Source organism: Nelumbo nucifera, chromosome 2 (genome assembly GCF_055504915.1).
Source record: "Nelumbo nucifera cultivar China Antique chromosome 2, China Antique-T2T, whole genome shotgun sequence".
Classification (NCBI taxonomy): domain Eukaryota; kingdom Viridiplantae; phylum Streptophyta; class Magnoliopsida; order Proteales; family Nelumbonaceae; genus Nelumbo; species Nelumbo nucifera.
In genome coordinates this window covers 101455616-101481774 of record NC_142650.1, presented here as the reverse complement: position 1 = coordinate 101481774, position 26159 = coordinate 101455616, and the positions used below count along the sequence as shown (strand labels likewise).

General features: G+C 39.2%; 1 long non-coding RNA gene across 1 annotated transcript in view; it reads right to left on the bottom strand.

The window, feature by feature from the left end:
- The window catches only part of LOC148802622 (uncharacterized), a 32971-nt gene extending 7649 nt beyond the window's left edge, over positions 1 to 25322 (bottom strand). Inside the window, exon 1 of the long non-coding RNA XR_016082992.1 lies at positions 25219 to 25322. This is a non-coding gene — a long non-coding RNA (uncharacterized LOC148802622). The remainder of the gene's footprint in view (positions 1 to 25218) is intronic.
- Between the last annotated feature and the right edge of the window lie 837 nt (positions 25323 to 26159).

The following is a 26159-nucleotide window of genomic DNA, read 5'->3' as shown; positions in this document are numbered from 1 at the left end:
CAGAAAGTTCTCTCTGAAGAACAACAGAGGTGGGTCTCAAAATTTCTAGGCTATGACTGTATTGTCGAATATAAACCAGGTTCGACCAACATGATCATTGATGCCTTGTCTTGCAACCTGGAATTGGTTAGCTAAACCACATCTTAGCCCTCTTATCCTCTATTGGAAGCCTTAAAAAACAAGAGGCCTAGCAAGACATAGACCTAGTAGTTATCCAAGGAAAATGGAACGAAAGACCCTTCATTAGTATCTGGTTATAGTAAAAAAGATGGCATTCTCTTCTACAAAGGACAGATAGCCATCCCTAGCTCCCTGCTACATCCTCTTATATACCAGAACTTTCAGATTGTTTCATGAAACACCCATTGGTAGGAGAGAAACTTGCGGATTTGTGGAGATGTGTAAGGGCTGAAGTTTGTTGGACTGTTTAGTAGGAGAGAAATTCACGGATTTTTCTAGACAAAGAGAGAAGCTTGGGAGTAATATTGGAGATTATTCACATTAGGGTGATACATTGGTTAAAAACTTTGGACTTGTTTGCTGAGTTCTCAGTTGATGAGATGCTAAGGAATTGGAAGGACATTGCAGAATGAACTTCTGGTAAGAAAGCTTCAAGTTCTTGTTGGACCCCTCCACCAAGCGGGTTTATCAAACTGAACTTTGATGGCAGTAGTTTGGGCAACCCAGGGCCCTCTGGAATAGGGGGAGTGATAAGAGATGAAAAAGGGAATCTGTTAGCTATGTATTCCGGCCCAATTGGGGTGGGAGACTCCTTGAGGGCTGAGATATTAGGAGCTCTTGAAGGCGTACAAAGAGTCAAAGACATGCATATTAAGAAATTGATCATAGAAGGTGATTCTGAAGTTGTAGTGAACTGGTTAAAAGAGGACAAATCCAAGCTCTAGAACTACAACAATGAAAAGAGGAAATTTAAGTGGCTGAGTAAGGACAAGGAAGTTAGTTGTACATGGGTAAAGAGAAGTGCAAACTCACTGGCAGATGGCTTAGCTAGGCAAGGGGTGAACAGAAACTCTATTTTTTGGGCTGTTTTGTAATTGGTTACGGTTGGGTGTACATTGATGTATTAGGGAGTTAAGTTTTTTTAGCACCTTATTTATGTACTTTCTCAATCTTTAATAAAATTCACTGTTATTGATCAAAAAAAGACACCCATTGGTAGGCATTCCAGCATCCTCTGCACTTATCGTAAGATCTCATCTCATTATTACTGGAGGGGAATGAAACAAAGAATACAACAGTATGTGGCCTGCTGCAAGGTATGCCAACAATAAAAATATGAATATCAGAGACCAACAGGTCTCCTACAGCCCTTATAGATATCAGAACAAGTCCAGAAAGAACTCTCAAATCTCAAAGAACTTCATAACGGGATTACCACCCTTGGCTGGAAAGTCAGTAGTCATGGTAGTTATTGACCGCGTAAGCAAATATGACCATTCTTCTGCCCTCCACCACCTCCCATATTGCAGCCCAAGTTGTAGAAACTGGAAGCCTTTGTCAAAGATATCGCCAAATTGCATGGCATTTCGGCACCCCTAAATCCATTGTTTCAGACTGAGATCCTCTCCTAACGAGTACTTTCTGTAGAGAATATTTCAAACTTCAAGGCACACATCTCAAGCATTCTACTAATTACCACCCCGTAAATCAGAGAACCAGACTGAGGTGGTTAACTGCTGTATCAAGATGTATGATGTATCTCAGGTGTTTTGATGGCAACCAACCCAAATAATGGCTCAACCTTCCAGGTCTCAGCAGGCATGACTCCCTTTAATGCCCTGTATGGCCGTGACCCACCAGCCATACTATCCTACAAACAGGGCTCCACTTCAATAGCCACAGTAGATGAGTTGCTTTTAACTCAAGATCAGGTGTTGCATGAGCTGAAAGGTAACTTGCTTGGAGTCCAACAACAAATGAAGGCCCACTATGATTGCAAACACCAACCTATTGAGCTTGAAATTGGAAACATAGTTGTCAAAACAATGCCTAGGCGATAATGCACTCATGAAGGGTCACCTTGCTTAATCACCAAGACATTTTTTACACAATGCTCTTGACTTTTTTAATCAACAACAATGAAAAAGGCTCATTCACTAAAAAAATTAAAGCAGTTACAACAGGAGGTTGTGAATACATAGGAGTATAGCCTCTCTGCTATCTCACCCCCAGCACACCTTTTTTTACATTTTGATCCCAAAATATGAAAATACTTGCTCTCCATTGACCCCCTCTCTAGCCCAAGCATCGGCCAAACTGTTTGCAAACCTATGTTCGTAGCTGCATGTCTTTAGAATACTTTTTGAACCATCCGAATTCATTTCTGAAGTTCCAAACCACTCTGCTTTTTCTTCAGTAGCCAGCTTACTACCACCATCTCCACATATTTTGCTGCCAAAATGTCTGCCCTTGTTGGCAGAAACCTTGGGCTTTCTGCACCCCAAATTTTGCTGCCAAAATGTCTGCCCTTGTTGAATCTACTTCTCCAGTTGGACCTGAATATGTTGCAATAATAGTTCCCTTCTCATATCTAATATCTTATTACTCCCTCAATTCCAAAAGGCCTAGGACTGACTGCCCATACCACTTCCTCCAAAATTCAGCTTTAACCATCCGCTTTCCAGAGGCATCCAATCCTTTTTCCTTTTGGTTTTCTAATGAGGATCCTGCAACTACTCCCAACTCCTAATAATATCATCTACTATGAAGTCAGATAAGTTCCATTGTCTTTACCCAATGTGCTACTCTAAGAATATACTTTTACATTGTTAACTTTTTTATTTTATAATAATAAAATAGACATTATTAAACAAAATTATTCAGTTTAATTAAAAATAGTTTTTTTATTATTTCATTTGTTAGGGCTCAACCAACATGAATACTGCCTTGCACCCTTCTTCCTTTATTTTTCCTTGGACAAAAATAGAGGATCAGCCCCTCTATTTTCTCAAGTTTCGTTTATTTCCTCCATTTTTTCATGAATATGTTGATTTTCTATGTTTCAAATGAAGCTTAAACATTTTTTATGAAGATTATATATAATTAATAGCAAAACATGGTACTGCTTGCTATTTTTTTTTATCAATAACCACAGATTTCATTTATAAGGGAATAAAGTTACAAAGAATGGGAGCTAAAAATTCTTAGCTCCCCAAGGTATGGGAATACATCTGACTTAAAAACACAAAAAACTTACAATTGAGTCCAAAACCCAGAAGCCCTATTAACCCCTTGTCTAGCTAATCCATCAGCAAAGGAATTAGCATTTCCTTTTACCCAAGTACATTGGACTTCCATATCCTTGATCAGCCATTTAAATTTTCTCTTCTCATTGTTGTAGCTCCACATCTTAGAAGTGTCTTCTTTCAACCAGTCCACTACAATCGCAGAATCTCCCTCTATAATCAGTTTCTTAGCATTAATTTCTTTGGCCCTTTGAACCCCTTCCAAGGCTGCTAACACCTCAGCCCTCAAGGAGTCTCCCACTCCAATTGAGCCAGAAAACAAAGCTATTACATGACCTCTCTCATCTCTTAGTACCTCCCCAATACCCGAAGGCCCTGGATTCCCCATGCTACTACCATCAAAATTTAGTTTGATAAAACCAGGAGGTGGAGGGTTCCAAATGAGATTCGAAATCTTCTTTCTTGAAATTGAGCTAGCAACTTCTTTCCAATTTCTTAACATATCATTTGTTGAAAAATCTGTGAACTCATTCATTGTCTTCAGCCAATGTATTACCCTTATATGAAGCAGCTTTACCATTGTTTCCAAGCCTCTCTCCTGTTCCGAAAAGATCCTTGCATTTCTTTCTTCCCATAATGTCCAACAAACAGCAGCTCTCACGCATCTCCACATAATTCTTGATATTTTTGTTGGGCATTCAATAGAAGAAGAGGAAAACAAGCTTTGCAAACTAGTTGGGGATATCCATCTGCACCCAAACAAAGAAGCAAACCAATCCCAAATATTTTTGCCAAAACACAAGATATTACCCTAGGATTCATGCCTTTTATTCAAAAAAAAAAAGAAAAGAAATCACCTACACAACTAAGCGACAATTAGAAGTGCAAGATGAATCTGCGACTGCCTTCCAGTTCCTTAGCTCTAAATACACCTCCATTGCCAGAAGATCCTAGGTTTCCTAAGGTACTACCATCGAAATTGAGTTTAATAAATCCTCTATCCAGTGGGCTCCAATGATGACTTGTGACAGTCTTATGCACAGATGAATCCGCAACTGCCTTCAGTTCCTTAGTAAATCATTTGCCGAAACATATGAGAAACCTTCCAAGGATTCCAACCAATGCACCACTTTTATTTTAACTGCTTCTTTACTTCTTTCTTAATCCAGAAAAATCCTTGAGTTCCGCTCCACCCAAATCATCCAAAAAGTAGCAGCTCTTAGGCATCTCCACATAATTCTCCCCCTCTTTCTTGGCCAAGAAAAGTAGTTGCATCAAACATGCTTTGTACATTCACAGGACTCCACCTGCACCCAAACAAAGAAAAGCACCACTCCCAAACAAATGTAATAAAAGAACAAGAAATAAATGAGTGATAGAAACTCTCACCATCAGCGTTACATAGCACACACCAGTGAGGGGATAAACACCAACTAGGCCGCTTTCTTTGAAGTAAATCAAGGGTGTAAGTTCTTTCATGTACAACTTCCCAACAAAATGCAGCAACCCTTGGTGGAATAGGTCTGCACCACAGCTCCTTCACAAGAAAAGATGGCAGAGTACTGGAGAAGTATTGTAACAAAGTTTTGAAGAAAGAATCACAAGAGAAAGAACTAGAGGTAGTACAGGTCCAAATTCGGCTATCAGGTAAAGATGGCTCAAGGAACACTCCCTCCAACAAATGCAACAAGTTAAGTACACTCTAAAGCTCTAAATCTCTGAAACCTCTTCCGAAACCCAAATCCCAATTGACCCCATTGCTTGAAGATGATTGAACAAAGAATTTGGATATTGGCTCATTTTTAAATCTTGAAAGGGCATATAGCGAGGGAAATTGATCCTTTAGGGGGGAGATCTCTACCCAAATATATTCCCAAAATTTTATACCATTACCATTATAAAGATTGTACCTAATAAAAGGGAGGAACAAAGGTAGGATTGCATTTATAGCCTTCCAATGTGAATTCAGGGTTGCCCTAGACAGCAGACCAGCATCCCATCCATTGTCTAAGAGCCCATGAATGTTCACTATCACCTTTGTCTACAACTTATGCCTATCTTGAGGGAATATCCACATCCACTTCCCAAGTAGAGCTATGTTCCTTTTCTATATATTCCCTAAACCGAGCCCCCCTTCTTTTTTGTTTCTGAACACAACCTCCCAGCTTATCCTGTGATCTTTCTTTTCCACCCCCCGGCTCCAATAAAAAATCCCTCATCATCTTCTCTATGCTTTTACAAACACTAATTGGAGCCTTGAAGACTGACAAATAATAAGTAGGTAGATAAGCTAAGGTTGAACTGATCAAGGTGACCCTGCCACCTAACAACAAATATCCTTTCTTCCAGCTACCTAAATTCTTGGAGAACCTCGCTCACATTGAGTTCCAAAATCCAACTTCTTTTGGCTTAGCTCCAAGGCACAAGCCTACAATAAAACACAGAAATGCTAACAATCAACAGAAAAATCAAATCAGCCAATGAGTGCTTGCCTTTTTTTTCCTACCCCAAATGACATAAAAACAACCGACTAACATGTGGAAAAATAGAGGCTATCTCCAAGGTCTACTACCTAACTATGACAATTAAGAATTGCCAAGGTAGGCTGACAGTGGCCCCTGGACTTTAGCTCATTACTTGACTGAACCAAACAGACATCCTTTCTTCTCTGAATGTACAAATGGGCTGAATTCCTAGGGAGCTAAACACTGTAGCTAATGGCCTATTAAAAGGCTGGTGTTCACAGGGATTACATGTTTAATGATAGCTCTTTTCGTGCATAACTCTTAAGAGTATTTTAGTTTTCTTTTTGTACATCTTCTCATGTACTCCTTCCTTATTTTGAATAAAGTTACACTTTTCCCAAAAAAAAAAGAATTGCTAAGGTAGCCAAATATGTGTTGTGATGTTTCCGCATGGTCTACTATCTTACCATGATAATTTAAAAATATCAAGGTAGCATAACATGTTTAGCAATTAGTTCAAATGAAAACCCAAATCACCCAATGATTGCATGCCTGTATGATTTGGTTTTAATGAGTTCACATGGTCACAACACTTTCTTGCAACCATATAACAAAACACAGAAATGCTAACAATCAAGTGAAAAATCAAATCACCCAGTGAGTGCTTGCCTTTTTGCCTACCCCAAATGACATAAAAAACAACCCACTAAAATATGAAAAAACAGAGGCTTCCTCTAAGGTCCACGACCTTACTATGGCAATCAACAACTGCCAAGGTAGCCTAACATGCTGAGCTATTAGTTCAAAGGAAAAACCAAATTACCCAATGAATGCACGCCTAGATGATGGTTCAAAGGAAAAACCAAATGCTAATAATCAAGTGAAAAATCAAATCACCCAGTGAGTACATGCCTTTTATCCCACCCCAAATGACATAAAAACAAACCACTAACATATGGGAAAATAGAGGCTACATGTGAGGTCTACTACCTTACTATGACATTCAAGAATTGCCATGGTAGCCCAATATGTGGTGTGTGGTCACATGGTCTACTACCTTACCATGACAACTTATAAATATCAAGATAAATTAACATGTTGAGCAATTAGTTCAAATGAAAAAACAAATCACTCAACAAGTGCATGCCTGGTTGATTCAAATTCAATGACCTCACATGGTCACAACACTTTCTTGCAACCACACAATAAAAGACAAAAATGCCAACAATCAAAAAAAAATCAAATCACCCAATGAATGCTTGCCTTTTTTCCAACCCCAAACAACATAAAAATAACCCACTAAAGTATGAAAAAAAGGCGCCCTTACATGTTAAGTGATTTGTTCAAATGAAAATTAAATCACCAAATGAATGCCTGTCATGATTATTTGGTTTTGATAAGTTCACATGATCACAACATTTTGTTGCAATCCTACAATAAAACAAAAGAAATGCTAAAAATGAAGTGAAATCACTAAGTGAGTGCTTGCACTTTTTCCAACCGCAAATGACATAAAAACAACACACTAAAATATAGAAAAATAGAGGATACCCTAAGGTCCATGACCTTACTTTGACAATCAACAATTGCCAAGGTAGTCTAATATGTGTTGTCATATGTTCACATGGTCTACTATCTTACCATGACAATTTGGAAATATCAAGGTAGCCTAACATGTTAAGTGGTTAGTTCAAAAGAAAAACCAAATCATCCAATGAGTGCACGATTGGATGATTTGGTTACAAAGAGTTCACATAGTCGCAACACTTTCTTACAACCCAACAATAAAACACAGAAATGCTAACAATGAAGTGAAAAATCGAGTATTTTCCCTTTTTCTACCCTAAATGACATAAAAACAACAGAAAAGTAAGGACAGGCCTAATGCAGATTTCTGATTCCCACTGCAAAGCTATAAACATTCAGAAGGTCCAAAAACCACACTCTATGCACCCATACCCGCCCGTGAATTGGCATCAATTCCGAGCTGGAACCCACCCCAAATGTACTTTGAGCCTACAAATTCTGACCCTGGGGTTATCAGTCATTCTCCCTAAAAACAACCCACTAAAATATTTAAAAAATTTGAGGCTACCTCTAAGGCCAACAACCTTACTATGACATCAAGAACTGCCAAGGTAGCCTAATATGTATTGTGATGTGTCACATGATCTACTATGTTACCATGACAATTTGGAAATATCAAGGTAGCCTAACATGTTAAGCGATTTGTTCAAATGAAAAACCAAATCACCCAATGAATGCACGCCTGAATGATTTGGTTTCAATAAGTTCACATGATCACAACACTTTCTTGCAACCCAACAATAAAACACAAAAATGCTAGCAATCAAGTGAAAAATCAAATCACCGAGTGAGTGCTTGCCCTTTTTACCACCCAAAATGACATAAACAACACAGAAAATATGAAAAAATAAAGGATACCTCTATGTCAATCAAGAATTGGCAAGGTAGCCTAATATGTGTTGTGTGCATTCACATAGTCTACTACATTACCATGACACTTTATAAAGATCAAGGTAGCCTAACATGTGCAATTAGTTCAAATTAAAAACCAAATCACCCAATGAGTGCATGTCTTGATGAATTGGTTTCAATGAGTTCATATAGCCACAACACTTTCTTGCAACCCTATAATAAAACACAGAAATGCTAACAATCAAGTGAAAAATCAAATCACCCAATGAGTACATGCCTTTTGCCCGCCCCAAATGACATAAAAACAAGCGACTAACATATGGGAAAATAGAGGCTACCTATGAGGTCTACTACCTTACTACGACAATCAAGAATTACCAAGGTAGCCTAATATGTGGTGTGTGTTCACATGGTCTACTACCTTACCAAGGCTGCACATACTACCTTCCACATACATCTTCCCCTATCTTTTTCTGCCCCTCAGGCATAGGAGGGGTTATTAGAAATGAGGATGGAAATTCTACTCTGGTCCAGTGGGACAGGGTGATGTGGCGAGACCAGAATTCATGGTTGCAGTATTTGGGGTGGAAAAAGCAAAAGAAGTGAGTATTAACAGGTTGGTTATTGAGGGAGACTCGAAAACAGTGATAAACTGGATGCAAAAGGGTGAAGGGGTGACATGGCAGATGAGAAACAATCTCAGAAAATTTAAATGGCTCTCAAAGTTTTTTTTTTTTTTTTTGAAGATAATCATAAAATTTATTGAAGCAAAAAAGAAGATTACGAGGAAGGTGATAATCAATCACCCGAAAGAAAGACAAACCCAAACAAAAACCCGATGAGAACAAAACAAACCCACATCAACCATCAAAGTAAAAGACCCAACTAAACAAAAGCCCCTTACCCATAACAATCCAAGACAGCAAAAAAGACGAAAAAACCAGATAACACAATAGCCCGAAGCCCAACAAAAACCCAAGCAATACACCCAAACCCCTACTTGCCACTTCAAGCATCTTTCTCAGCTTTTTGAGTACAGTTTTGTTGTCGCTTTTTAACTGATCCTTTGGGTTTTCTCACGAGCTTGTTAGGTCCCATTCTGAATAGTCCACCCTTTAACCTTGTGAAAACCTTAAAGACTGGGATCTGCTATTGGGATCTTTTATTCCTTTGATTTCTGAATCTTCTGGCTGTGTTTAGATTTCCCCCTGCTGCTTCAGAATTCCCCAGTGTTTTAAAAGCGCAAGGCGCAAAAAAAAAGTGCAAGGGCCAATTTGTGCCTGAGGAGCAAGGTGCAAGGTGAGGTGTGCGCCTTTTTAAGCAAGGCGCAAAATTAACAAAAAAAGCTAAAAAAAATGCCAGAAAATTCAAAAAAATTTAAAAAAATGCAAAAAAATCAAAAAATATTAAACATAATTTTAATCAAAAAATATGAACTTAAATTTTAAAATAAATGTTTTAAAAAACCTATTATCTAAAATTAAAATACAAAAACAAAACATGTAAAGCGTATTCAAATGAAAATTTAAAAATAAAAGCAAACATATAAAGCATTTTCAAGCATGTAAAACCCACAATCTCCTTTTTTTCCTTAATCGCATTGCTTCAAGTGGCTAATGTGATGTAAAACATATTGCATTCTTGATTCTATGAGTCGCCTTTGTACCACGCCCCTCAAGGCAAGCCCGAACAAGTCTATGTTAGGGTCTGAAATTCTTATTTCTCACATAAAAAATAATGATTTTATAACTTTCATTGCCTTTTAAAAAGATATTTTATTGCAATGAATGAATGAAAAGCATTAGCAAATAGGGGGTTCTCGGAGCTTCGGTGAGCAGAGCGGAGCATAGTAGTGTAAACCCCCTATTTGCTAATGTTGTTCATTCATTCATTGCAATAAAATATCTTCATAAAAGGCAACGAAAGTTATAAAATCATTATTTTTTATGTGAAATAAGAATTCCAGACCCTAACATATACTTGTCTGGGATTGCCTCAAGGAGCGTGGTCGGGGGTCCAAGGGTGGAGACCCCGGCCCAGCCGTTAGACTCAAAAAAAAACAGCAAAAAGTGCAAAAATTTAAAAAGGCGCATGCCTGGGCTGAGGCGCAAGGCGCATCAGGCACACCAGGCGTGCGCCTAGGACCTGGGCAAGGCGCATGCCCTAAAATGCACCTCGCCTGTGCACCTAGCCACCTCAGGCGCGCCTTTTAAATCACTGGAATTCCCTCCTAGTTTTTGACCCCTGTCTTCAACCACCAATCCCTCAACTCCTTCTGGCTTCTCTATGAAATCCTCGCAACCTCCGACAATTGCCCCCATCTCTTGCTTGGTTAAATTATCGCAATTAGAATTAACTACAGAATCTATCAAACCTTCATTCTTCTTTGTTGTTTCCTCCACAGATCTAAAGGCTTCTTTTGCAAATTCCTCCCCTCCTAGAAAAAACAAACCCAATAATTTGCCGACTTCCACTTCCTCGATGTTAGCAGTCTTTTCAACCAGATGGGTCTCATCGATCATCGGTTCAGACTCATTTTCCTCCCCAGAATCCTCTTCCATCCCCTCCTCTCCAAACTCCTCTAAAGGGATAGTTCTATACTTTTTCCTTTTATATGTTCGAAACTCCCCCCATTCTTACCTTCTTCACCTTCACTACCCTCTCCTTCAATCTCCAAATCCTTCTTCCCTCCTTCCTTTCCTTCTACACGTATGTCCCCTTCTCCTTCTTTATTCCCCCATATCTCTTCCACAATTTTTATTTCCGTTGCTCCTTTAGTCTCGATCCCCTCATCTCCCTTTAAGCTCTCCCCCTCTTCAGTGGCTCTATCTTCGTTTCTTCCCAGCAAGGTTAAAAGAATTTCTTCCACTTTCTTTCCTTCCCCTACCACTTCTCGCTCTCCCCCCACCACTCCCTCTATCTTTTCCAAACCTTCTTTGTGTCCATTCTTGGTGCCCAAACATTCTTCCCCATCCTCCTTCTTGTCCTGTTGCATTAGTCTGATCTCAGACTCTATCTATGCAGAGTTGGAGTAGACGTTGAAGCTCTCTTCAGCCCTGTTTGAGAACACTTAAAAGTACTTATTTAAACAAGTACTTCTTTTAAGACATGGGACCACACATTAAGTGGTTTTTAAGTACTTATGGGTATTTGGTAAAAAAGAGGGTAAAAAGTACTTATTATTAAAAAAAGTACTTCTTAAAAAAGTGACATGGATGTGGCTTTTTTTCAGCACTTTTTGAAGAAGTGCTTCTTCATTCGAATGGAACAAACCTGTCCTTGTTTTTTTCTTTAATGACAAAACTACCACCACTCGAGTTCAGTTCAGTTCTAATTGCATACTCGTCGAGATCATCTGGCGAGTTGCTAATAATCTCCATAAATCCCACCTGGTTCGGAGCCCTCACCCCTGAGACCCGACCCACTTAATTTTCTTGAGTCATCTATCCTAGTCGGGTCACCAAAAATATTCGATCTTACAGGAGACCTACCCTTTCGCTTCTCAATCTCCACTTTCCTCTTTCCAACATCATTTAATATTTTTTTATCTTTCTGAGGACTGAGATTTATTCCTCTTTCCCTCTGCCAATACTTCTTCCACGCCTAGCCATTCTACCACCGGACGCTCTTCCAAACTTTGGTTGCCACTTGGCCTTCCCCTGCCTTGTCAGCTTCATCTTCAACCTCTCGACCATCCCCCCATAGCGGCGCTTCATGTTCTAACACGATCCACACCTTCAACCAGACTCCATTCGAGAAGACGTCAATGGATCGAGGCACCTCTTCTAACTTCACTCCAACGACTTCTACTTCTGTCGAGCAAAGATTCAAAAAATTGTAGGAAATGAAGAACCCTCCTATCATGGTCACAACCTTCTCCATCACTGACTCGTTCCAGAGATCGAATGGCAAACCAAACAATCTGATAACAAAGGTTCCGTTATGAAGCACCTTGCTATTGCAGGAAGTTGACTACTTCCGCACCAGAATCACACCCATCTCAGTGTCTAACCTATCAAAATCCACTAAACTCTCTTCAACTTTCAACAATGCTCATTTTCTGTCAAAAGGAACAACCATAACCCCTATAGCCACTTGAAGTTTCTTTTTCAAAACATTCACTATGAATCCCCAATCAATATCCTCCTTGCATGCTTCCAGAACCAGTGCTCTTTCCCATCTTTCTCTATTTCCTTCCAGTATCACATTCCGCACTTTGTTTTCACTACTTGCAATCACTTCTTGACCTAACTCTTTAACTCCCTTACTCTTAGAACTTCCTCCTTCGGTTGAAACATTCACTTTCAACTCCAAAAATTCTTGCAGCTTCTAAGTCAACGAGCACCAACTGGACCCTTGTTTACCTTCTGGGATGCATACCAATTGTTTCCTGTTGTTGCCAAAAATCTCCACCACAGCCATAAACCAGCCTTTTTTTGTTGTACTTCCGAACTACCTAATACCTCCTTGGAAGTTCCAGAGAGCTCAACCACCCGTTTTTCTTTACTGAAAGTCGTGCTCCATCGATGAACCCTTTCAGCCACTATGTAGCTTCTCCTATTAAAAATATAGTTGCTCTTCCTTCTCTTAACTTGAGAACTGATAGGCTCTTGCTTCTCCTTTCTTCTAAAATCAGTTTCTTCAATTAAATCCTTGTCTCAACTCTCCATCTTCTCGCTGGCTCCATCTTCCAATCAGAAATCTTGCAGAATTCCAACCACTTTGAGTGTTGTATGGGCTGCCTAGTGTTGTGATGCCAATCCGAGTGAGATGGGTGAAGAAAACTTCCAATAGCTTGGCGGATAACCTTTAGCTAAGCAAGGGGTTCAAAGAACACAGCTGCTTTGGGCACAATTGTAATTTGGGTTGGATCAGCTTTCTAGAGCTGGATTTCACAACTTCTTGTTGTATCTATATTTCTTCTAATTAATGAAATCTTTTCTCTGTTGCTGATAAAAAAAAATGGGTTGAAAAGGCTCCACAAAGCCCCGTTCCCCTACCAAATTGCCACAGTTACTTCCCAAAGAGCCTCATTTGTTTGCCTTAGGCTTTAAAATTCCATAACCCAAATCCTCCCAAGTCTATATACCCTATTCCACTTGGCTAAATGGAATTCTTTCTCTTTCCCCACTCCATAAGAAATTTCTCTACATCTCCTTCCTTGCCACTAAGCTACTACTCAAAATAGTAACATTCATCATTTTGGGAGGCTTCAAAGAACAAACTCCACCTCCCATGATTTAGCTTCATAATCTCATAATCCTTGGCCTTACTCCCATGCGAAGACCCAAATGTGAGAAATGAAGGAAACTTATGAACCCCAAGCTTGTAGCAACCTCTCCACTACATCTTCATCCAATGTTTCCAAACCTATCACCATGCAAGCATGCACTTATGTTGATACTAAAGTCCAAAACTGCTTCAAGATCCTTAGGATCACCTTTGCCACATTTATCTCACTAATCTGTGGCTCCATTGAAACAATAGAATCATTTGCAAATTGAAGCCTTCAACTAGGTCCATCTCCAGCTTTATAATTGTTTGCTAAAAACCTCTATTACGAGAATAAACAAAAATGGGGACAATGAATCTTCTTGTCTCAACCCCCTTTAATCTAGGGAAGGATCCTTATGGTGATCCATTAATCAAGACTGAGAACATCATCAGTGAAATAAAAGCATGAAATCACTCTTTGCATTTTGTTCCAATGCACATTGTCTCCATAACCCACTAAAGGAATTTCCACTACATATTTTACAGATTTTGAAACTCTTTTCTATCAGTAATAAAGAATTTGTTAGTTGATCAAAAAAAGTCAACAAGACACTATCATCAAGGAGTTCAGATCTACTTACCATAAAATGCTGGCCACAAAACATTACAGCCACACATCAGGAACACCTCCCCATAATTGATGTTCCTGATATGAGGTTGTAGGATCTTGTGGTCAGCAGATCCAGACTCAGCGTCAAATCCCCTCAAAAGAAGGAATAGCAAGACCATAAAGGCTAAATATCAGTTAAGATAAGCTCAAAAAGACCAATAATTAATGTAATACAACAAAACTAAAGCTCCAAAAGCCAATTTGGGAGGGCTCAATTGCAACGTAACGCACTCCTCCCTAGCCATGTTAAGTATATTAAATAGGATACCTGTACTCATTTCCTAATGAAATGGGGATATTCTTTTGAATACAGGTATTTAAGGGGCTATTGCTTGGCATTATGGTAAAATTTCAGGCTAACAGAGATGAGAATATGGGTTCAAGTCTGAAAGTGGCCACTTTGTTCTAAAATCCTAAAGGTTAGAGCCATATGCAGTCCACCCTTCCAGGGCCCTAGATGGCTGAGAACCTGAGATCAGCACTGAGTAATGGCCTTTTCTAATATATAAAAGTTTGATTATATGATTTGTTAAAATACATCAAACATAGACATTTTAAAATTATTAACATTATAAAATATGCGTGTGCATGGTTTCATATTGAGCACCCATGACATCCAATACTAGTATCATAGTATGCTAGGCTTGTATCCAAATATCATAGGAGAGATGGTATCTCATAAGAAAAAGCAACCATTCAACTTCTATTGCATATTCAGATCTCTTCACTATCTAGTTACATACGATGCATATTTATCGACTTAGAAAGACTGTAAGAGGGTTGGCCCAGTGTTCTAAAAGCGCAAGGCGCAAAAAAAGCGCAAGGGCCAATTTGCGCCTGAGGCACAAGGCGCAAGGCGAGGCACGTGCCTTTTTAAGCAAGGCGCAAAATTACAAAAAAAAAAAAGCTAAAATATCAAAAATTTCAAAAAAATGCCAATTTTTTTTAAAAAATATTAAACATAATGTTAATAAAAAATATAAACTTAAATTTTAAAGTAAATATTTTAAAAACCCTATTATCTAAAATTAAAATACATAAACATAACATGTAAAGCGTATTGAAATGAAATTTTAAAAATAAAAGCAAACATATAAAGCATTTTCAAGAATGTAAAACCCACAATCTCTTTTCCTCCTTAATTGCATTGCTTCAAGTAGCTAATGTGATGTAAAACATATTGCATTCTTGATTCTATGAGTTGCCTTTGTACCACACCCCTCGAGGTAAGCCCGAACAAGTCTATGTTAGGCCCAGCTGTTAGACTCAAAAAAAAAAAGCAAAAAGCGCAAAATTTTAAAAAGGCGCACACCTAGGCACACCAAGCATGCGCCTTTTGAAAGGGGTGCGCCTAGGACTTGGGCAAGGCCAATACCCCAAAATGCGCCTCGCCTGTGTGCCTTTAAATCATTGGTTGGCCAGCCTTTTTTCCTACTAAAAACAAGATCGTTAAACATACAGCAACTTTAAGACAAGTAACTTAAAGTCTAACACAACTCTAGTTAAAAAACAAAAACTTGGATTAGAAAACTCCATGGATGTTGTCTTCAACCCCTAATCTTAAACTATTTCTTGGTTTCTCCATTTTCCATGAATCTAATGCTACTAGGGTTGCATTAATTGACAAAGTTTCTAAGCAAAAAAGGTACAGCTATGACCTCCAAGTCCCAAAAGAGGTGAACTTCCGTACAAAAAATTTAGTATGATCCTTTTTTTTTTTTTTTTGTGGGAAGTAACAAAGATTTGCATTAAAATTAGTTAGGCTCCATCTTTAAAATGTACACATATGTGAAAGGCAAAGCTATCACCATAACAAAAAAAAAAGTTCTTTCCATACCAGTGCTAGCTAATTCTCCACTAACCACCCTAAGAAGCCACCTCCAATTAGTTAGGCTCAGTTTGGAAGGAGTACAAATACAAATTTGTAGAATGCAAAACCTTGTATTTTGTATTATTTCGTATGTATTTATATTGTACATATTTGTATTTTTATTCTTTCCAAACTGAGCCTTAAGGATGATTTAAGAATGCCCTTGATTTCAGCAAGGCAATATTTCAATCTCCAAGGCCTCTTTCACGCCTATTAGCCCACATAATAGCGTTACTGAATCACTCAGAATCATAAGAAGAGGAGATTGCATATACCTGGAAACCCTAGAACACATGGAGGCCCAAGGCAAGGTGCACTTTGGAAGCATAGAAGCCTCTGCAATGTACGCCTCAAGCACCTTTTGCATGAGGGATATGCCTCGAGACAACAACAACTCCATTCCCTTCCTCCTCTTCCCCCTCCTCCTCTTGAGGAGGCTTACGCCTCTTGTTCTGAGCTATATTTCATGCCTTCTTCTTTGATAAGTAAAAGGAATATTTTATTAAAAAACAAATTAAAAACTTGGTATATCCTCCATCACTCACCAAGAACAACTCACCCACACAATAAACAAAAGAGACACAAACTAAGCAGCAACAGGAACCACACATGAGATCAACCGAATCGCCAGAATATTGCCCAACAAGATCCCTAACATGGATAATTATACCTAATCAACATAAAAAGCTTCCTCTCTTCCTTCCTCATTCCAAATTCCTCCCCCATCCCCTCTTAAAGATTTCGAAAGACTCTCTTCCTTACTCTTCTTCTCAAACTCCTCAAGAGCCCTTCTAACAAAAGCATCACCTCCTAAGAAGAACATCCCCAAAGTTGTTTTGGGCATTAATGTAGTCTCCTTTTGGGGCTGGACTGATAACTTGGGATTTATTGTAATTCTGTAACTTGTTTTCTCACATATTAATAAAATTAATCCTTCCTTGCTGATAAAAAAAAAAAAAGAACAACAACAACAGCCCCAAAGATTTGCCAACCTCCACCTTCCTATCAACAAGCTTCTTTAAATCCATGCTTCCTTACTTCACCTCCTCCCCCTTTGACTCCACCTCTCCCTCCTCCTCCTTATCTTCCTTTCTAGATTGCTCCAACTTTCTACTTTTAATTGACTCCTCCACTAAAGGGATCACCAAAAGATCCAACTCCCTTTCTAGAACCTTCAAACCCTGGTCGTTCCCTCCAAGAAAATCAGATCTTTGCCCTTTGGGTTTGATTCCCCTTTTGTAAATCCTTTTAAGTTTACTAGTTGGCCCAGCCCAAACGATACCATCTTTAAGACGCGGGAAAAGCTTAGTAATGTGAACAATATGAGTCTTGTTCAAAGATCTTGCCTTCTTCAAATCTGACACTGAAGCAACTCCAAGGGCTTATGCAAATAACTGTCTTAGAGGATGAAGAGTCAAGCGAAATAATGTGGTGGTTGTTAGACAGTGTATGCCCTTAGCTCCAATCAGACTGATGTACATAAATATTTATTTGTAAATGAATAAAGTACACTATTGTTTCATGTTGATATTGGTATGTTTTCTGTGTATTACCCCTTAAACTGGATACTTATGAGACTCGTGTTAGTTTATAATGTTCTCAGCCATCGGATAGACTTGGGGAGTTATCCTAACAAGGCTAACACTGGTGTACTGCCAAATAATAGGAACAACTTGTCTCAACTACTAGTGTTAGACCCCAACCAAGCACATGTAGTGTGTGTTTGGAAGAAACACTGAACCCGGGCAGATTTCCAGTTATGCCCTAGACCTTGGAGATAGATGGGCAAAAATGGAAAGTTACACATAACCCCATACTTGATTATGGTACTGCACTAGGTGTTGGATTGGACTGTCTTTGATGTGCCAATTAATGAGATCCATCAAGGGTCAAATACCTAGGCATGTTGGGGCAGTTTAAAAAATCACTTGAGTGGGTGATCATAGTGATAGGATTGGCCCCTTTGACGAACAAAGTGAATATCAGGGTTTACACTCTTTGATGGAAACATAAATTGTCAGTAGTGGACTTCAACTGTATTTGAAATCTAGTTTTGCAAAATGTATTTATACATTATATATACTACTATTTTATGAAAAAAGATTTGCAAAAGGTTTTAATCCCGGGATCCATCTGAGCAAAGAGTGTGGCATTGCACCTTGCAGCCAGGGGAGATGTCCTTCCTTGTCAAGCAGTGTTTTGATCATTATGGGCCAAGAGGTTGAATGTAAGAGACCATTATAGGGTTGATTACCTTATGGGCTTTATCTCACTTAAATCCATTATCCTTGGGTTTTCATAGGGTGGTTGAATCCAATGATTATTTAGGTGTAAATGTTGGCCACAGACTAAGCCCATGCTGATTGGCTCAGGGGTTCATTGCTCTGAACAATGAATTTGACCTAGCCTCTTTCAAAGGTGGGGTCGGATCCTTATGGACTTAAGTGAGACCTTTGTGGAGTCCCACGCCATAGAATATCATGCCTAAAGTGACCATGCAACACCTAAGATCGTGAGTCTTTGAAGAAAATGGGCCAAAGGCCCAAAATTAATAAGATTAATAAAACAGTTGTGCTTTGGGTCTAATCTGGATTTGATATTGGGTATGGAGCACCTATCTTCTTAAGAGGATAATGTTTAATTGTTAAAAGAGTGCAGATCCAATTCAGATCTGGATAATCTCCTAATTAGATTAGGAGAGTGCTCCATTAAGAGATAAAAAGAGAAGAGGGCGAACTAGACTTGAACACCTCTCTCTCTTGTTCTCTCTTCTCTCCTCTCCCAAGAAACCCTAGAACGACCTAGGCTTTCAACAACTGATTTAGATAAGTTTTCTTCTCTGTCTTTGCAAGAAAAACACACAAGAATAGCAGGCTCAATTACCCTACTCAATCCAAGCAAGTTGGATAGCAGATTTGCTTAAATCAAGTATTGTTGAATCGGTTCTCTGTTGGAGGCCAGTTTTAGGATTGATATTGGGTGTGAACTACCACCTTGAGAGCTGCAATTTGTGGTCTTCGTATCAAGTATAATCTCCCTTCTCCTTTGTTTCAAATCTAGTCCGGTTTAATGCAAGAACGATCCTGAAATTTCATATTTCAAATTTTACCGAGAAATCAGTTCCCGAAAGGGTTAGAAAAATTTTTGAATTTCAGCCAGCCATCTAACATGGTTCGGTCATCCATCTGATGGATTCTAACTCTACTTCAATAGTGGTCACTCATCTACAATTTGCAAATGATATTATTATCTTCTGTGAAGGGGTAAGGAAGGAAATAATTAATTTCCAAAGGTTGGTGACACACTTTGAAAGGATCTCCAATCTTAGAGTGAACTGGAACAAAAGTTGTTTAGTAGGGATTAATAAAGAGAGAGAGAGAGAGAGAGGAACTAGAAAACCTTGCTAGGATTGGCCACTACAGTACTTGGAACTACCTTTAGGAGGAACCCAAGGATTCACAAAGAGGTTCGTGGGGTGGAAGAGAAGCTACATCTCTTTCAAGGGTAGAATAACTCTAATAAAGTCAACTTTGATTAATCTACCAATTTACTACCTATCTACCTTTAGGATCCCCAGTAAAGTAGCCAATCACTAGACCTGTTCATGTATCGGACCGGGTCGAGCTTTGCCTCTTTATCAACAAAAAGTATGCAAGCCCAAGCCTGAGCCCGACCCAACCATCAGGCCTAGATCTTGAGCCCAAGCCCGGCCCTTATATAAAGCCCAAAGCCCGACCTGTACACAAAATGTCTTATTTTAAGTGTACTTTTATAAATTAATATTATATTAGTGTAGTAATAACTTAATAAATTAATAAACTAATTTGTATTTCCTAATAGTAAATTATTATTTTATTAATAATTTAAGAAATAAATATATTTTATATATTTATTATAATATAAATGCTTTTTTATTATATGTAATAGTATCGGGCTAGGCTCAAGCCCGGATGGGCTTATTTGAGAAAGCTTGAGCCCGGCTCGAAAAATGATCAGGCCTAGTATTTAAAGCCCGAGCCCAAGCCCGCAAACCTGAAGTTTTGTCCAAGCCTGAAAAATAACGGGTCGGGTCAGGCCGTCGAGCTACCCGGCCCATGAACAAGCCTACCAATCACCTAGAGAAACTAACGAGGGACTTTTTTGTGGGAGCCAAGAAATACAAAGAATGATCACTTGGTGAAGTGGAAGGTAGTGTCTAGGAGCAAGGATATGTTAGACAGAGTATGCCCTTAGCTCCAATCAGATTGATGTACAGATACATTTATTGTAAATGAATCATAGTACATAATTGTTTCATATTATGATTGGTGTGTTTCTGTGTAATTACCCCTTAAACTAAACACTTATGAGACTCGTGTTAGTTCAGAATGTTCTTAGCCATTGGATAGACTTGAGGAGTTTATCCTGCCAAGGCTAACACTAATGTGCTGCCAAAGAAGTTGGGGCAGCTTGTCTCAACTGCTAGGGTTGGAACCAAAGCACATGTAGTGTGTGTTTGTTTGAAGCACTGAACCCGGACCACTTCCCAATTATGCCCTGGACCTTGGAGACTGATGGGCAAAACTAGAAAGTTACACCTAACCCCTAGACTTGATTGTGGTACTGCACTACATGTCGGATCAGGCTCAGTGTTTTAAAAGCACAAGGCGCAAGGGCCATTTTGCGCCTGAGGCACAAGGCGCAAGGCAAGGCGCGCCTTTTTTAGGCAAGGCGCACAATTTTAAAAAAATGCCAAAAATTCAATAAAAATCAAAAAATTATAAAACATAATATTAATATATATATTAACTTAAGTTTTAAAATAAATGTTTCAAAAAACCTATTATCTAAAATTAAAATACATAAATATAATATTTAAAGCATATTCAAATGAGAATTTAAAAATGAAATCAAACATATAAAACATTTTCAAGCATATAAAACCCACACTCTTTTTTTTTCTCAATTGCATCAAGTAGCTAATGTGATATATTACATTCCTAATTCTATGAGCCACCTTTGTGCCACACCCCTCGAGGCAAGCCCAAACAAGTCCATGTTGGTGAGCTTCAAGAACCCCCTATTTGGTAATGTTGTCCATTCATTCATCTTAATAAAATATCTTCTTAAAAGCAATTTAAACTATAAAATTATTATTTTTTGTGTGAAATCTAAGAATTTAAGAACCTAACATGGACTTGTTTGTGCTAGCCTCGAGGGGCATGGCACGGGGGTCTGGGAGCGGAGCCCCCGGCCCAGCGGCCAGACTCAAAAAAGGGAAAAAGCGGCAAATTTTCAAAAGCCGCATGCCTGGGCTAAGGTGCAAGGCGCACCAAGCGCACGCCTAGGCACACCATGCGTGCGCCTTTTGAATGGGCTACGCCTAGGACCTGGGCAAGGCGCCTACCCTAAAATGTGCCTCGCCTGAGCGCCTAGGTGCGCCTTTTAAACCACTGATTGGACTGTCTTTGATATACCAATCAATGAGATCCTTTGGGGGTCAAAACCTGGGTATGTTGGGGCAATCTGAGAATTCACTTTAGTGGGTGATCATAGTGACAGGATCAGCCCTTTGTCGAACAAAGTGAATGATCGGGACTGCACTCTCTCTAATGGAAACCAAAACTGTCGACAGTCGATTTCACCCGTGTTTGAGATTTGTTTTGCAAAATATATTTATATGAAAATATATACATTATGTTTTAAGAAAAAGGTTTTGCAAAAGGTTTTAATTCCCGGGACCCATCCAATCAAAGAGTGCAACACTGCACCTTGCAGCCAAGGGAGAGGTCCTTCCCTATTGGGCAATGTTTGATCATTGTGGGCTAAGAGGTTAAGTGTAAGAGACCATTAATGGTTGTTTACCTGATGGGCTATATTTTACTTAAGTCCATTATCCTTGGGCCTTCATAGGATGGCTGGACTCAAGGATCATTTAGCTGTGAATGTTGGGCCCATTAAGAGCCCATACTGATGGACTCAGGGGTTCACTATACTTAACAGTGAATTCGGCCAGGCCTTTTCTCAGAGGTTGCGTCGAACCCATGTGGGCTTATGTAAGGTCATTGTTGGGGTCCCACGCCATACAAATTGAACCTAAATGGGTCAGCAACTACCTAGGGACGTGAGCAACTTGCTAAATGGGCCTAAAGCCCATGATTAATTAGATTAATCAAGTGGTCGCATGACTGCTTAAAACTGTCATGTGATTTGGGCGAATATGGGTTTGGATATGGGTTTGGAGCACCCATTTTCATAAGAGGATAAGACCTATCTTAATATAGAGTCCAGATCCAAATAAAGATTTGGATTACAAACCTCCTAATTCGATTAGGAGTTGTGCTTCTTAAGGATTAAAAAAGAGAGATCAATCTGCTTCAGATCACTCTACTTTCAGCTCTCTCTCTGCTCTTGTCGCCCCAGAAACCCTAATTCAACCTCCAATTCTTGGATTGATCTTGATCAGTTCCACATCTAATTTTTGCAAGAAAAATACAGAGAAAAACCGTGCTCACCTCCCCAATTCTTGGGCTTTGATTTGGGCGTGAACTACCACTTTGGGAGCTACATTTATGGAATCCGTATCAGGTATTCTTCTCCCTCTAGTTTGGTTTCAGATCTGATCCGTTTTCGGTGCAAGAACGATCCTTGAAAAATGCAATTTTTCTAAATCAATGAATACGATTCTCGAGAGGTTGAAAGAAAATTTTTGAAATTTCGCCCAACCATCTAGCATGGTTCGGCCATCCATATGATGGATTTCACCTTCCTTCAGGATAATGGAGGTTTAGGGATAGAAAATATCAAATTAAGAAACTCAACTCTGTTGGAAAATGGCTTTGGAGGTTGCCATTGGAACGTGAAAGCTTGTTGCATTAGGTGATTGTAAGCATTCATGGCATGGCAAACAATGGATGGGATGCTGGTCTTGATCCTAGGGCATCACAGATTCATAGTCGTTTCCTTGGAAAGCAATTCGCAGCTTGCTACCTTCCTTCCTCTTGAATATCAGGTATGATGCTTGTGCAGGCAATAAAGTGGGGTTCTAGGAAGATGTTTGGCTTGGGGATACTTCTCCAAAAGATAGATTCCCGTCCATTTATTCCTTGTCTCTTAACAAAGGGAGAGTAATATCCTCAATGTATGGTAATGACAATTCTTGGGATTTGGGTTTGAGGAGAGGACTGAGAGAGTCTCAATTAGGGTTGGTAGATGAGCTTATTTCCCTTCTCAGTACTATTTTTCTAGACCCCACTTGTTCAAATAATAGAATTTGGCTAGTTTCCCCTTCAGGCTATTTCAGTTGTGCTTCCTTTTTTGCCACTCTCCTCCATTCCTCTCATCTGTTAGGATCCTTCCCCACAAAGGAAGTTTGGTGTAGCCCGGTAACCCCAAAAATAAGCACCTTTTGTTGGGAAGTGGTACTTTAGAAAATCAACACTTTGGATAAGCTACAGAGAAGAAAACCAAATTGTTACATTTCCCCTCATGTTTGTTGCCTTTGCTTGGGCTGTGGAGAGACAATTACACATCTTTTACTATCCTATCCTCTTGCTTCTTTTGTGTGGAATTAGTTTTCTTCTCTGTTTGGTTACAGGTGGACTCCTCCTCTGAATGTGACAACTCTTTTTATCCAAGTTTCTTCACATTACCAAAGAAAAGGGGCAAAATAATGTGGAGGGCAACAAGAGCTGCTATCCTTTGGTCCTTATGAGAAAAGAGGAATAACAGGATATTCCAAGGAGTGTAAAGAACTAAGGAGCAAGTTATTAACTTCATAGTTGTTCAAAAATTTCCCAGTTAAAGGTATCCTAAGGGGATGATCAGAGTAGCTAACTCTTTAGCTACACAAAGTGTGGTTCAGCCCCTTTGGACACCTGCAACACAACAAAGAGTAAAATTGAATTTCAATGGAAGCTCTTTGGGAAACCCGGGGCCCTCTAGAGTTGGAGGAGTTTCCAAGGATGGGGAGGGCAGGATGCTAGCACTTTATTCTGGCCTAATAGGTGTGGGAGACTCCTTAACGGTTGAAGTTCTGTCTCTACTTCAAGGTATGAGATTGGCTAAGCAATGTGGATATCAAAACCTTGAGGTAGAAGGAGACTCTAAACTTCTACTAGGATGGCTGCAGACAAAAAAGCTTGGGTGTGTGGACCCTTAGACAACAAATGAGGGAAATACTTTACCTAGCAAGGGAAGTCAGTGTAATTTTCAAATGGGTAAGGAGATCAGCCAATGTTGTGGCTACCAATTTGGCAAAGCAAGGGACTCTTAGGGAAAGCTTGTTTTGGGCTGTATTGTACGATTTGAGATTTGTTTGGCATCAACACTCAGGCTCTAAGTGTTTGACACTATTGTATTCATCTATGATTTTGATGAAAGTTACCATTTCTGATCAAAAAAAGCTGACATTGAAGCAACTGGCGTGCAAATCTCCAGCTCCTTCCTCCCACGTCACAGATCAACACTCAGCTTTCCAATTAACACTTCAGCAACTAAAAACTTGTCCATACTTTCAAGAAGCTCCCATCCCTGGGTTTGCCCACCTCCACACCTTGAAAACCTCCCCCACTCGAATCAACACCTCCATCCCTACCCTTCTTAATTGGCTTAACAAAAGGATCACCCGACTTTACAACTAACTCCTTAGATGAAGCCCCACATTCAACCACCTCATGATCACCATCAGAAGGTTCAGCGCAGATCACCACTGGCTGATGAGGACTGGAAGAATGAACATGGAAGAACTTACCAGAAACCACAGCCTTTAGTCCCTCTTTCGACTAGCAAGAACTCACAAATTTGGTAATCACCCAAATCCACTCTGAATCTTTTCTTTTTCGAGCAACAAGCGTACCTCTTCTTCAGTTCTTCTCCTCATACGACACCTCCAAATTTGGCATGAACCATTCATGCCTTAGGGTAGTAGAATGCCTCGCATCACACCTCTGCATTTTAAAGCATTGCCCTAGAATGTATGAGGGCAACCACCTAATCTAATGGTTGATCTGTGCTCCCAATTGGACAGCTAAAAGCCCAAACAGCAACACCATTATGATTAGTAAACACCGCCTTAATGTTGGCCAAGCCTAGATTTCCATGTTCACTGTGCCATTGGCATTTAGAATGGCATAATCTACACTGTTATAGGGGGGGGCTCTAAGTAAACATAATGGAAATTCTTGAAAAAAAAAAACTGCTTTTTATAATGATTAAACATGTAATAAACAGGAAGCAAGTTAAATTCTTCAAAAAACTGAGGTATGATGAAATGTTTAACATGGTAGTTCACTTGACTGCTACAGAACGCTAAACTCTATCTGTAATACTTTGTATAAGGGGTAAAAAGAAACAAATAAAAAATAGCAAACATACCAAGGACGTGAAAAAACACAATAATTAATTTGGCCAAAGCTGCAATAGCCCCAATGACAAGAATTCAAGTGGTTAGGGTTTCAAGAGAATGAACTGGAACCTGCATAAATATCAGAAATTGGATACCTGAAACATAAATGATAGAAACTAGAATATAAATATATTGTATGTTTTGTCGCTGTTGTCTTCAATTATACATATTACATAAACGACTTGATGGTCCTGGTCATTATCATGTTAATACTTAAGAAGCATTCAACTTCAAAATGAACAAAAACTACCAAGTCTTTATAATTATAAAAGCTCCTATGGGAAAAACTAGTGGTAAACTCATCGAAGTTGATCACCACACATTGATGCATTCTGATGCATTGTCATCCAATCAAAATATAGTCGTGACTAGAACCACGTCGAAATCTAGAGAACAATTGCCATCAAACGAAAGACCCAAATAGAAAACTATATGGATATTCGATCCAATGTCAGTATCTTCATCATGTCATGAGGAAAAGCAAGTCAAACAACAAAATCAACATAGAAAAACCAATAATAACCTTATACATCAATCAAGGAGTGAAGCTTATCAGCTATTAACCCCCCCCCCCCTTCTAAGCAAGAACCAAAACCGCTATATATCTATTTTCCAAATTACACATCATGAGGACATTAGGTTTATATCATAATCAAAACAAAAAACAAGAAAGAGATACTGTACAGAGAGGCGTAATCAATCGGAATGCGAATCGTCAATCTCGTAATCATAACCAGAGGAGGAATCAGAATCATCGGATGAGTAACTGTAGTAGGAATCGGGTGGCGGGAAACAGAAGAAAGTCCACAAGCAAAGAGCTAGACGGCCCAACTGCCGCAACGGTAAACAGCACACGAGCTCCAATACTTGTTGGCTGGTTAATATCTCCGGATTGCAAGCTATGTATTGA